Genomic DNA, 9,561 nt, shown 5'->3' with positions numbered 1-9,561 from the left:
CAGTGAGAGACAGATTATATTTAAAAAAAAAAATGTAAATCACATTGTCAAAATTATATATATTTATTTGCATTGTGCACAGAGAAATAAGTATTTGATCCCCTACCAACCATTAAGTTCAGCCTCCTCCAGACCAGTTAGGCTGGGTTCACACAACCTATTTTCAGGCGTAAACGAGGCGTATTATGCCTCGTTTTACGCCTGAAAATAGGGCTACAATACATCGCGAAACATCTGCCCATTCATTTGAATGGGTTTGCCGACATATTGTGCAGACGACCTGTAATTTACGCGTCGTCGTTTGACAGCTGTCAAACGACGACGCGTAAATTGACTGCCTCGGCAAAGAAGTGCAGGGCACTTTTTGCCACGTAATTTGAGCTGTTCTTCATTGAACTCAATGAAGAGCAGCTCAAGATATACGAGCGTCACAGACGCCTCGTATATTACGAGGAGGAGCATTTACGGCTGAAACGACGCAGCTGTTTTCTTCTGAAAACAGGATGTCATTTCAGCCGTAAATGCCTGCTATCGTGTGAACATACCCTTACATGCTCCAAATCAACTTGGTGCCTGCATTAAAGACAGCTGTCTTAAATGGTCACCTGTATAAAAGACTCCTGTCCACAGACTCAATTAATCAGTCTGACTCTAACCTCTATAACATGGGCAAGACCAAAGAGCTTTCTAAGGATGTCAGGGACAAGATCATAGACCTGCACAAGGCTGGAATGGGCTACAAAACCATAAGTAAGACGCTGGGTGAGAAGGAGACAACTGTTGGTGCAATAGTAAGAAAATGGAAGAAATACAAAATGACTGTCAATCGACATCGATCTGGGGCTCCATGCAAAATCTCACCTCGTGGGGTATCCTTGATCCTGAGGAAGGTGAGAGCTCAGCCGAAAAACTACACGGGGGGAACTTGTTAATGATCTCAAGGCAGCTGGGACCACAGTCACCAAGAAAACCATTGGTAACACATTACGCCGTAATGGACTAAAATCCTGCAGTGCCCGCAAGGTCGCCCTGCTCAAGAAGGCACATGTACAGGCCCGTCTGAAGTTTGCAAATGAACATCTGGATGATTCTAAGAGTGATTGGAAGAAGGTGCTGTGGTCAGATGAGACTAAAATTGAGCTCTTTGACATTAACTCAACTCGCCGTGTTTGGAGGAAGAGAAATGCTGCCTATGACCCAAAGAACACTGTCCCCACTGTCAAGCATGGAGGTGGAAACATTATGTTTTGGGGGTGTTTCTCTGCTAAGGGCACAGGACTACTTCACCGCATCAATGGGAGAATGGATGGAGCCATGTACCGTCAAATCCTGAGTGACAACCTCCTTCCCTCCACCAGGACATTAAAAATGGCTCGTGGCTGGGTCTTCCAGCACGACAATGACCCGAAACATACAGCCAAGGCAACAAAGGAGTGGCTCAAAAAGAAGCACATTAAGGTCATGGAGTGGCCTAGCCAGTCTCCAGACCTTAATCCCATCGAAAACTTATAGAGGGAGCTGAAGATCCGAGTTTCCAAGCGACAGCCTCGAAATCTTAATGATTTACAGATGATCTGCAAAGAGGAGTGGGCCAAAATTCCATCTAACATGTGTGCAAACTTCATCATCAACTACAGAAAACGTCTGACTGCTGTGCTTGCCAACAAGGGTTTTGTCACCAAGTATTAAGTCTTGTTTGCCAAAGGGATCAAATACTTATTTCTCTGTGCACAATGCAAATAAATATATATCATTTTGACAATGTGATTTTCTTTTTTTTTTTTTTATATAATCTATCTCTCACTGGTAAAATTAACCTAGCCTAAAAATTCTAGACTGTTCATGTCTTTGACAGTGGGCAAACTTACAAAATCAGCACGGGATCAAATACTTATTTCCTTCACTGTATAACGTCATAATACGAGCGACTGCTATATGAGCAATAGGGGAATAGAGAAAAAAAAAACTCTGACTGACAGCTAGGATAACCAATAGAAACAGCAGCTAGAATGGCTAGTCTTAAAAATATAAATAAAACAATACATGGCTAAAAAAAAATAAAAAAATAATAATAATTGATTAAAATGAAACATATAACTTAAAATGTAAACATTGGCATGTGATAGTAGGAGGGAGCGAGGGGGTTACCCCTAACGCTCCCCCACGTCTTATCCTACTTAATATACCGCACGATGTGGCGCCCTATGTTCCAATCTGTTCACACTGGTGTCATCAGCTTTCTGTCATGTGTTCTAATTTTTGATGGCAAAAAAATCTTAGTCTGCAAAGTCTGAACCCAATTATAAAATCTGTATTAAGGCCCCCACCTACCACCTGCAATTTATAATACTGGGGGCTTCTTCTTCTTCTTTAGGCTCCCTCATGCACCTGAGTCCAGGTGTGACTGCTACGCCTGCACCCCCCATAGAAAAGGATTTAGATTAATTTCAATCATATGTGTCACCAGCCCGGGAATGTTAATTGCATCTTTGAGTTATTATTTTTTTATTTTTACTCTTACAATAGGTAAATAATTTCATGAGAAAGATCTCTGCCTTGTAATCACACCAAATGTTTAGCTTATAATAACTGAGTAATTCAAGTTGACTGTAAGAAAGTGGAGGTAGAAAATGTGAACCTGTATTTGCTGAAAGTGTATTGTAATATTTACCATGTTACGACATGGGATATTTTCATACCCCTGTCTCAGGCTGCTGCTCTGTCCCCTTCCCATGTATTACACTGTAGCTCGGTTTGTGTAGATTGGCTGCTGTTAAATGCACAAGCCCAGCCCAAGCTCACCAGGACGTGGAAAGATTGTAAAACACGGCAACTAAATGATCAGTAAGAAAATGATTGTCAAATTTTCAGATGCCTGGAAAATAAGGAGTAGAGATTCCCTTCAAATCCTGAAATGAGTTTTATAGGGTGGGAGAATAAATGGCTTGTGGGCAAGTCTTCACTGTGCAATGATCTGAATCGAACGATCATTCAGACGATCATCGACCAGAGTGAAAGGACTTTTACTAAAAGGTATAGAAGGAAGATTTTATTTGCCAGGTTAAAGAAAAATCATGGCTGTTGTTCGTACTGGATGGTTTTGTGATGAAAAATGTAGGAAAAGCTCTTCAGCGCAAACTTGTATACATACATTTTATCAGGGGCGTAGCTAAAGGCTCATGGGCCCCGATGCAAGAATTCTTACTGGGCCCCCCCCCCGCAAACTTCTCATGGCCGACGGTCCGCTTTCAGCTGCATCGCTGGGTCTCCTAAGTGACCCAACAATGCAGCACTAGCAGCCGGGGCGTCACTAAGGCTGCGTTCACACACCCTATTTACGGACGTAATTCGGGCGTTTTAGCATTGAATTACGTCCGAAAATGCGGCTCAAAAGCGTTGCCAAACATCTGCCCATTCATTTGAATGGGTCTTACGATGTTCTGTGCCGACGGTCATTTTTTTTACGCGCCGCTGTCAAAAGGCGGCGCGTAAAAAAAACGCCCGCGTCAAAGAAGTGCCTGTCACTTCTTCAGACGTAAATGGAGCCGTTCTCCATGGACTCCATAGAAAAACAGCTCCAATTACGTCCGTAATGGACGCAGCGAAAGACGCCTGCACATGCCATTACGGCTGAAATTACGGTGCTGTTTTCTCCTGAAAACAGCACCGTAATATCAGCCGTAACGGACGCTGCCGTGTGAACATACCCTCAGGGCTTACAATGTCAGGGGAAATAGCCCCAATACATATGTGTCCGCCCAAAAAAAAGTGTGTGTATAAGCATAGCATATCTATAGCACTACGACCCTATAAACTATGGATAGGATTAGATACAGTGGCTCAGCAGACAGTATCACACATGATAGGATTAGATACAGTGGCTCAGCAGACAGTATCACACAGGATAGGATTAGATATAGGGCCCAGCAGACAGTATCACACATGATAGGATTAGATACAGTGGCTCAGAAGGCAGTATCACACATGATAGGATTAGATACAGTGGCCCAGCAGACAGTATCACACATGATAGGATTAGATACAGTGGCTGAGCAGACAGTATCAAACATGATAGGATTAGATACACAGCTCAGCAGACAGTATCACACATGATAGGATTAGATACAGTGGCTCAGCAGACAGTACCACACATGATAGGATTAGATACAGTGGCTCAGAAGGCAGTATCACACATGATAGGATTAGATACAGTGGCTCAGCAGACAGTATCACACATGATAGGATTAGATACACAGCTCAGCAGACCGTATCACACAAGATACGATTAGATACAGGGCCCAGCAGACAGTATCACACGATTGGATTAGATACACAGCTCAGCAGACAGTATCACACATGATTGGATTAGATACACAGCTCAGCAGACAGTATCACACATGATTGGATTAGATACAGGGCCCAGTTCGCTGACATTGCGGCTCCAGCGCTGGATCCAGGACAGGTAAGAATAATAATTTTGCTTCTTTGTGTTACTGATTATTTTTGTGTGTTTGTGTTTTTTTACAGGTTCGGTTGTTGGACTTCGGATACGAGGACTTCAATGACGGCGTTTTTTTTTTATTCTCAATAAAATGGTTAATGAGGGTTGTGTTTTTTATTTCAATAAAATATTTTTTCTATGTGCTTGTATCTTTTTAAACTTTATTATCACCGCCTTAGTAATGGCCGCCCTAAGGCGAGGCTTAATGTTAGCCGGTGCAGAGGCTACACTAACCCCCATTATTACCCCGGTACCCACCGCCACCAGGGGTACTGGGAAGAGCCGGGTACGAACCAGTACCCGACCATCTGGCCGCAGGCTGGTAGTATTAGGCTGGGGAAGGCCAAAAACAGTGGCCCATCCCACCATGGTAATGCTGCCTGCTGCTGCTGTGTTGCATCTGGCTGGTTATGAAAATTGGGGGGGACCCCACATCGTTCTTTCCAATTTTTTTTAAATGACGTGGGGTCCCCCCCATTTTTCATAACCAGCCAGATACAATAAAGCAGCAGCAGCCTAGCATCACCAGGGTAGGAAGGGCCACTGTTTTTGGCCTTTCCCCTCCTGATAATACCAGCCTGCGGCCACCCCAGTGGCCGACCATCACTACAGATGGTCAGGTACTGGATCGTACCCGGCTCTTCCCAGCACCCCTGGTGGCGCTGGGTACCGGGGTAATAAAGGGGGTTAGTGTTAGCCGCTGCATCGGCTAACACTAAGCCCCGCCTTAGCAATGGACGTCGTCAATCAGCCGGCGGCCATTACTAAGGCGGTAGTAATATAGTTTAAAAAAAACAAACACAAAGACATAGAAAATATATTTTATTGAAAAAAAAAAAAAAAAACACACAGCCCTCATTAACCATTTTATTGATAATAAAAAAAAAGCTGTCATCGAAGTAGTCCTGGAATCCGACGTAGTCCAACGACCGAACCTGTAAGAAAACACACAAAAAATGATTAGTAACACATGTGTTAGGCTTAGATACAGGGCCCATGTGTGATACTGTCTGTGGGACCCTGTATCTAAGCCTACCACAACGTAGGCTTAGATACAGGGTCCAGCAGACAGTAATCTTCTACAGTATAAGATTACTGTGTGCTGGGGCCCTGTATCTAAACCTACAGTGTGGTAGGCTTATATACAGGGCCCATCAGACAGGATCACACATGGGCCATGTATCTAAGCCTACCATGTGATTAGCTTAGATACAGGGCCCAGCAGACAGGATCACACATGGGCCATGTATCTAAGCCTACCATGTGATTGGCTTAGATACAGGGCCCAGCAGACAGGATCACGCATGGGCCATGTATCTAAGCCTACCATGTGATTGGCTTAGATACAGGGCCCAGCAGACAGGATCACACAATCTGTGATCCTGTCTCATGGGCCCCCTAAGCCTGCAACATCGTAGGCTTAGGGGTTGTGCAGTCCCTAAACATTGATGGCCTATCCACAGGATAGGCCATCAATAGCTGATGTGTCGCCCGGGACCCGCCAATCAGCTGTTTTGAAGGGGCCGCAGCACTCGTACGAGAGCTGCTTCCCCTTCATTTCACTACTCGCTCACACTGTGAATCGCCGACACGGATTCACAGTGTGACCGGAATGAAGTAACAGGAATGAAGGGGAGCAGCTCTCGTATGAGTGCTGCGGCCCCTTCAAAACAGCTGATTGGCGGGTCCCGGGAGTCGGTCCCCGCCAGTCAGGGCTAACCTTACCTTCCTATTCGGCCGCGGCGGGAGTTCTGTCGTCTCAATGCTGTGCACGGCGCATAGCGCTGTGACGTCATGCGCTGCGCACAGCGCCTGACGTCAGGACCTCCGCTGCCATCCGGAACCAGGAAGGTAAGTAAAGTATGTTACTATAGTAACAGGGGCCCGCGGCCCGAGTTACTATAGTAACTTTTTATTGATGTGGTGCGGGGGGCCACGGGCCCCCCTGGCTTCGGGGCCCGGTCGCAATTGCGACCGCTGCGACCCCTATAGCTACGCCAGTGCATTTTATATAGTTATATTCTTAAGTGCATTATAGACTGGATATCAGTATGTGGCTTGTTTGTATTAGGCTCCATTTTCACTGATGTCATGGTTTTTATTGTAAAAAGGATCCATGATGGATATGACAAATTTGTTTTTAAACAGATCTTTATGGATCCCATTGTTACAGAAGACAAAAGGAAAGAAAGCGCTAAATAGAGCAACACAATTTGCGACCAAGTGATATGAAATGTAGAGGTGGATGCCCTCACCTATGGGTGTCATGCTGGAGGGCACAACTCCTATAGCGGCTATACACCGTGTTCCAAATTATTATGCACATTGGATTTAAGTGTCATAAACATTTAATTATTAGTGTTTCAATGAAACTCATGGATGGTATTGTGTCTTAAGGCTCTTTGGCTCATTGTAATAAATCTCAGACACCTGTGATAATTAGTTTGCCAGGTGTGTCCAATCAAAGGAAAACTACTTAAGAAGGACGTTCCACATTATTAAGCAGGCCACAGGTTTCAAGCAATATGGGAAAGAAAAAGGATCTCTCTGCTGCCAAAAAGCGTGAAATAGTGCAATACCTTGGACAAGGTATGAAAACATTCGATATTTCAAGAAAACTTAAGCATGATCATCGTACTGTGAAAAGATTTGTGGCTGATTCAGAGCACAGATGGGTTAATTCAGATAAAAGCATAATGAGGAAGGTTTCTGCCCGAAAAATTAATAGGATTAGGAGAGCAGCTGCTAAAATGCCATTGCAAAGCAGCAAACAGGTATTTGAAGCCGCTAGTGCCTCTGGAGTCCCGCAAACCTCAAGGTGTAGGATCTTCCAGAGGTTTGCAAGTGTGCATAAAGCTATTATTCAGCCACCCCTAAACAATGCTCACAAGCAGAAGCGGTTGCAGTGGGCTCAGATATACATGAAGACTAATTTTCAAACCGTGTTGTTTACTGATGAGTGCCGTGCAACCCTGAATGCTCAAGATGGATGGAGTAGTGGATGGTTGGTGAATGGCCACCATGTCCCAACAAGGCTGCGACGTCAGCAAGGAGGTGGCGGAGTCATGTTTTGGGCTGGAATCATGGGGAGAGAGCTGGTAGGCCACTTTAGGGTCCCTGACGGTGTGAAAATAGCCTCTGCAAAGTACGTAGAGTTTATGACTGACCACTTTCTTCCGTGGTACAAAAAGAAGAACCATGCCTTCCGTAGCAAAATTATCTTCATGCATGACAATACACCATCTCATGCTGCAAAGAATACCTCTGTGTCATTGGCTGCTATGGGCATAAAAAGAGAGAAACTCATGGTGTGGCCCCCATGTTCCCCTGACCTCAACCCTATTAAGAACCTTTGGAGCATCCTCAAGCAAAATATCTATGAGGGTGGGAGGCAGTTCACATCAAAACAGAAGCTCTGGGAGGCGATTCTGACATCCTGCAAAGATATTCAAGCAGAAACTGTCCAAATACTCACAAATTCAATGGATGCAAGAATTGTGAAGGTGATATCAGAGAAGGGGTCCTATGTAACATGTAACTTGGCCTGTTGAGTTTTTTTTTATTGAAAGAGCTTTTGATTTCTGTAAATATGACCTCCTGATGCTGCAAATTCAACAAATGACCATTTTAGTTCTCTTTACAACCTTTAAAATGTTTTGATCTCTGTTGTGCATAATAATTTGAAACAGTGCATTTTGAGTTTTTTACTTCTAAAAAAAAAATCTGTTATCATTGATGGCTTGAAGATTATACTGACTGTCATTTGCATCAACTATTTAGGAAAATCTGTGAAAAATAACATTTGCATAATAATTTGGAACGCGGTGTAGTGTAAATCTTAGGTCGACGAGATGCAGCCAGGCTTTCATTTCGAGGAGTCCTCGAGTCGTTTTTTCGAGAGCACGCAAGTAGGGAAGAAAGATAGGGAATTGTCAGTGCTGCCCAAATAGTCCGTAATGGTCAAGGATAACTGTTTAGTTTTTGCTTTATTCAGGTGTAAAAATCAACTCTTTTTGGGGTTGAATCAACCCCTGTGTGCGTTATGTACACCAATACACATATTGTAAATGTTTCTATTATCCCAATGTTTTTAGTTCATCAAATTTATCTGATGCAGGTGAGGAGGAGTAAATACAGTAAGTAACAAAAGGAGACCAGCAAATATCATAACAAACTAATACTGCCCAGGTTGTAATGGTTCATCATTTATCACCTGTCTCTATGATGGTGATAAATGTATGATCACTGCATGTCTGACCTGCAGCGATCACAAGCGATCTACCAGCAATCACAAGATCGAAGCTCTCGTTTCTCCTGTTTGAATAGAGCAGTGGTCACACTTGTCCACTACCACTCCATCCACTATTTATGGGGCTAACGGAGATAACCGATTGCCATCACTCCCACAGGGAATGAATAGAGTGGTAGTGTGCACTGGTGACCACTGCTCCATTCAAACAGAGAACATGGGACCCTTAATCTTGTGACCGCTGAGTGTCCAAGCGGTCAGACCCGCAGCGATTGTACATTTATCAGATTAGGTGATAAAGTATTTTAAAGCTATCAATGTAATATGATTAGGATTTGCCATTAATGTCTAATTTCTAGGTGTCTAGCAGCTGTGACCCTAACAGATTAATAGAATGAAATGGTAGTGGTGCTTGGTAAGTTTCATGCCACTTAGGCTCCTGTTGGCTCCACCTTTTTTGGAGACCACATAGTCGTCCCTTATAGGCAATGGCATACCATGCCGCCTCCGAAAAAAAACAAAGTACAGCCAACAGGAACCGAAGTAACATTGGACATTAATGGCCTATTTTAGGGATATTTTCTGATAATTCCTTTTAGAGGAATTTTTAATAGAATCCAAATCCTAAGAAAGAGTCTTTATTTCAATACAGATCGGGGTGTGGGTTTTAGTAACTCATCCACCTCAACGGAGAACCGACCCATCGCATGCAGCCACCTGTGCTCTGAAAATGAGACTGTGACCATGTCTTTCTTAGAATTTGTGGAGGTCCCATCTGCCAAGGGTGACCATAAGGTTAAGTCCGGGGCTA

This window comes from Rhinoderma darwinii, chromosome 8 (genome assembly GCF_050947455.1).
Source record: "Rhinoderma darwinii isolate aRhiDar2 chromosome 8, aRhiDar2.hap1, whole genome shotgun sequence".
NCBI lineage: Eukaryota > Metazoa > Chordata > Amphibia > Anura > Rhinodermatidae > Rhinoderma > Rhinoderma darwinii.
The sequence above is the reverse complement of the archived record's forward strand: the minus strand, read 5'-3'. Positions refer to the sequence as shown.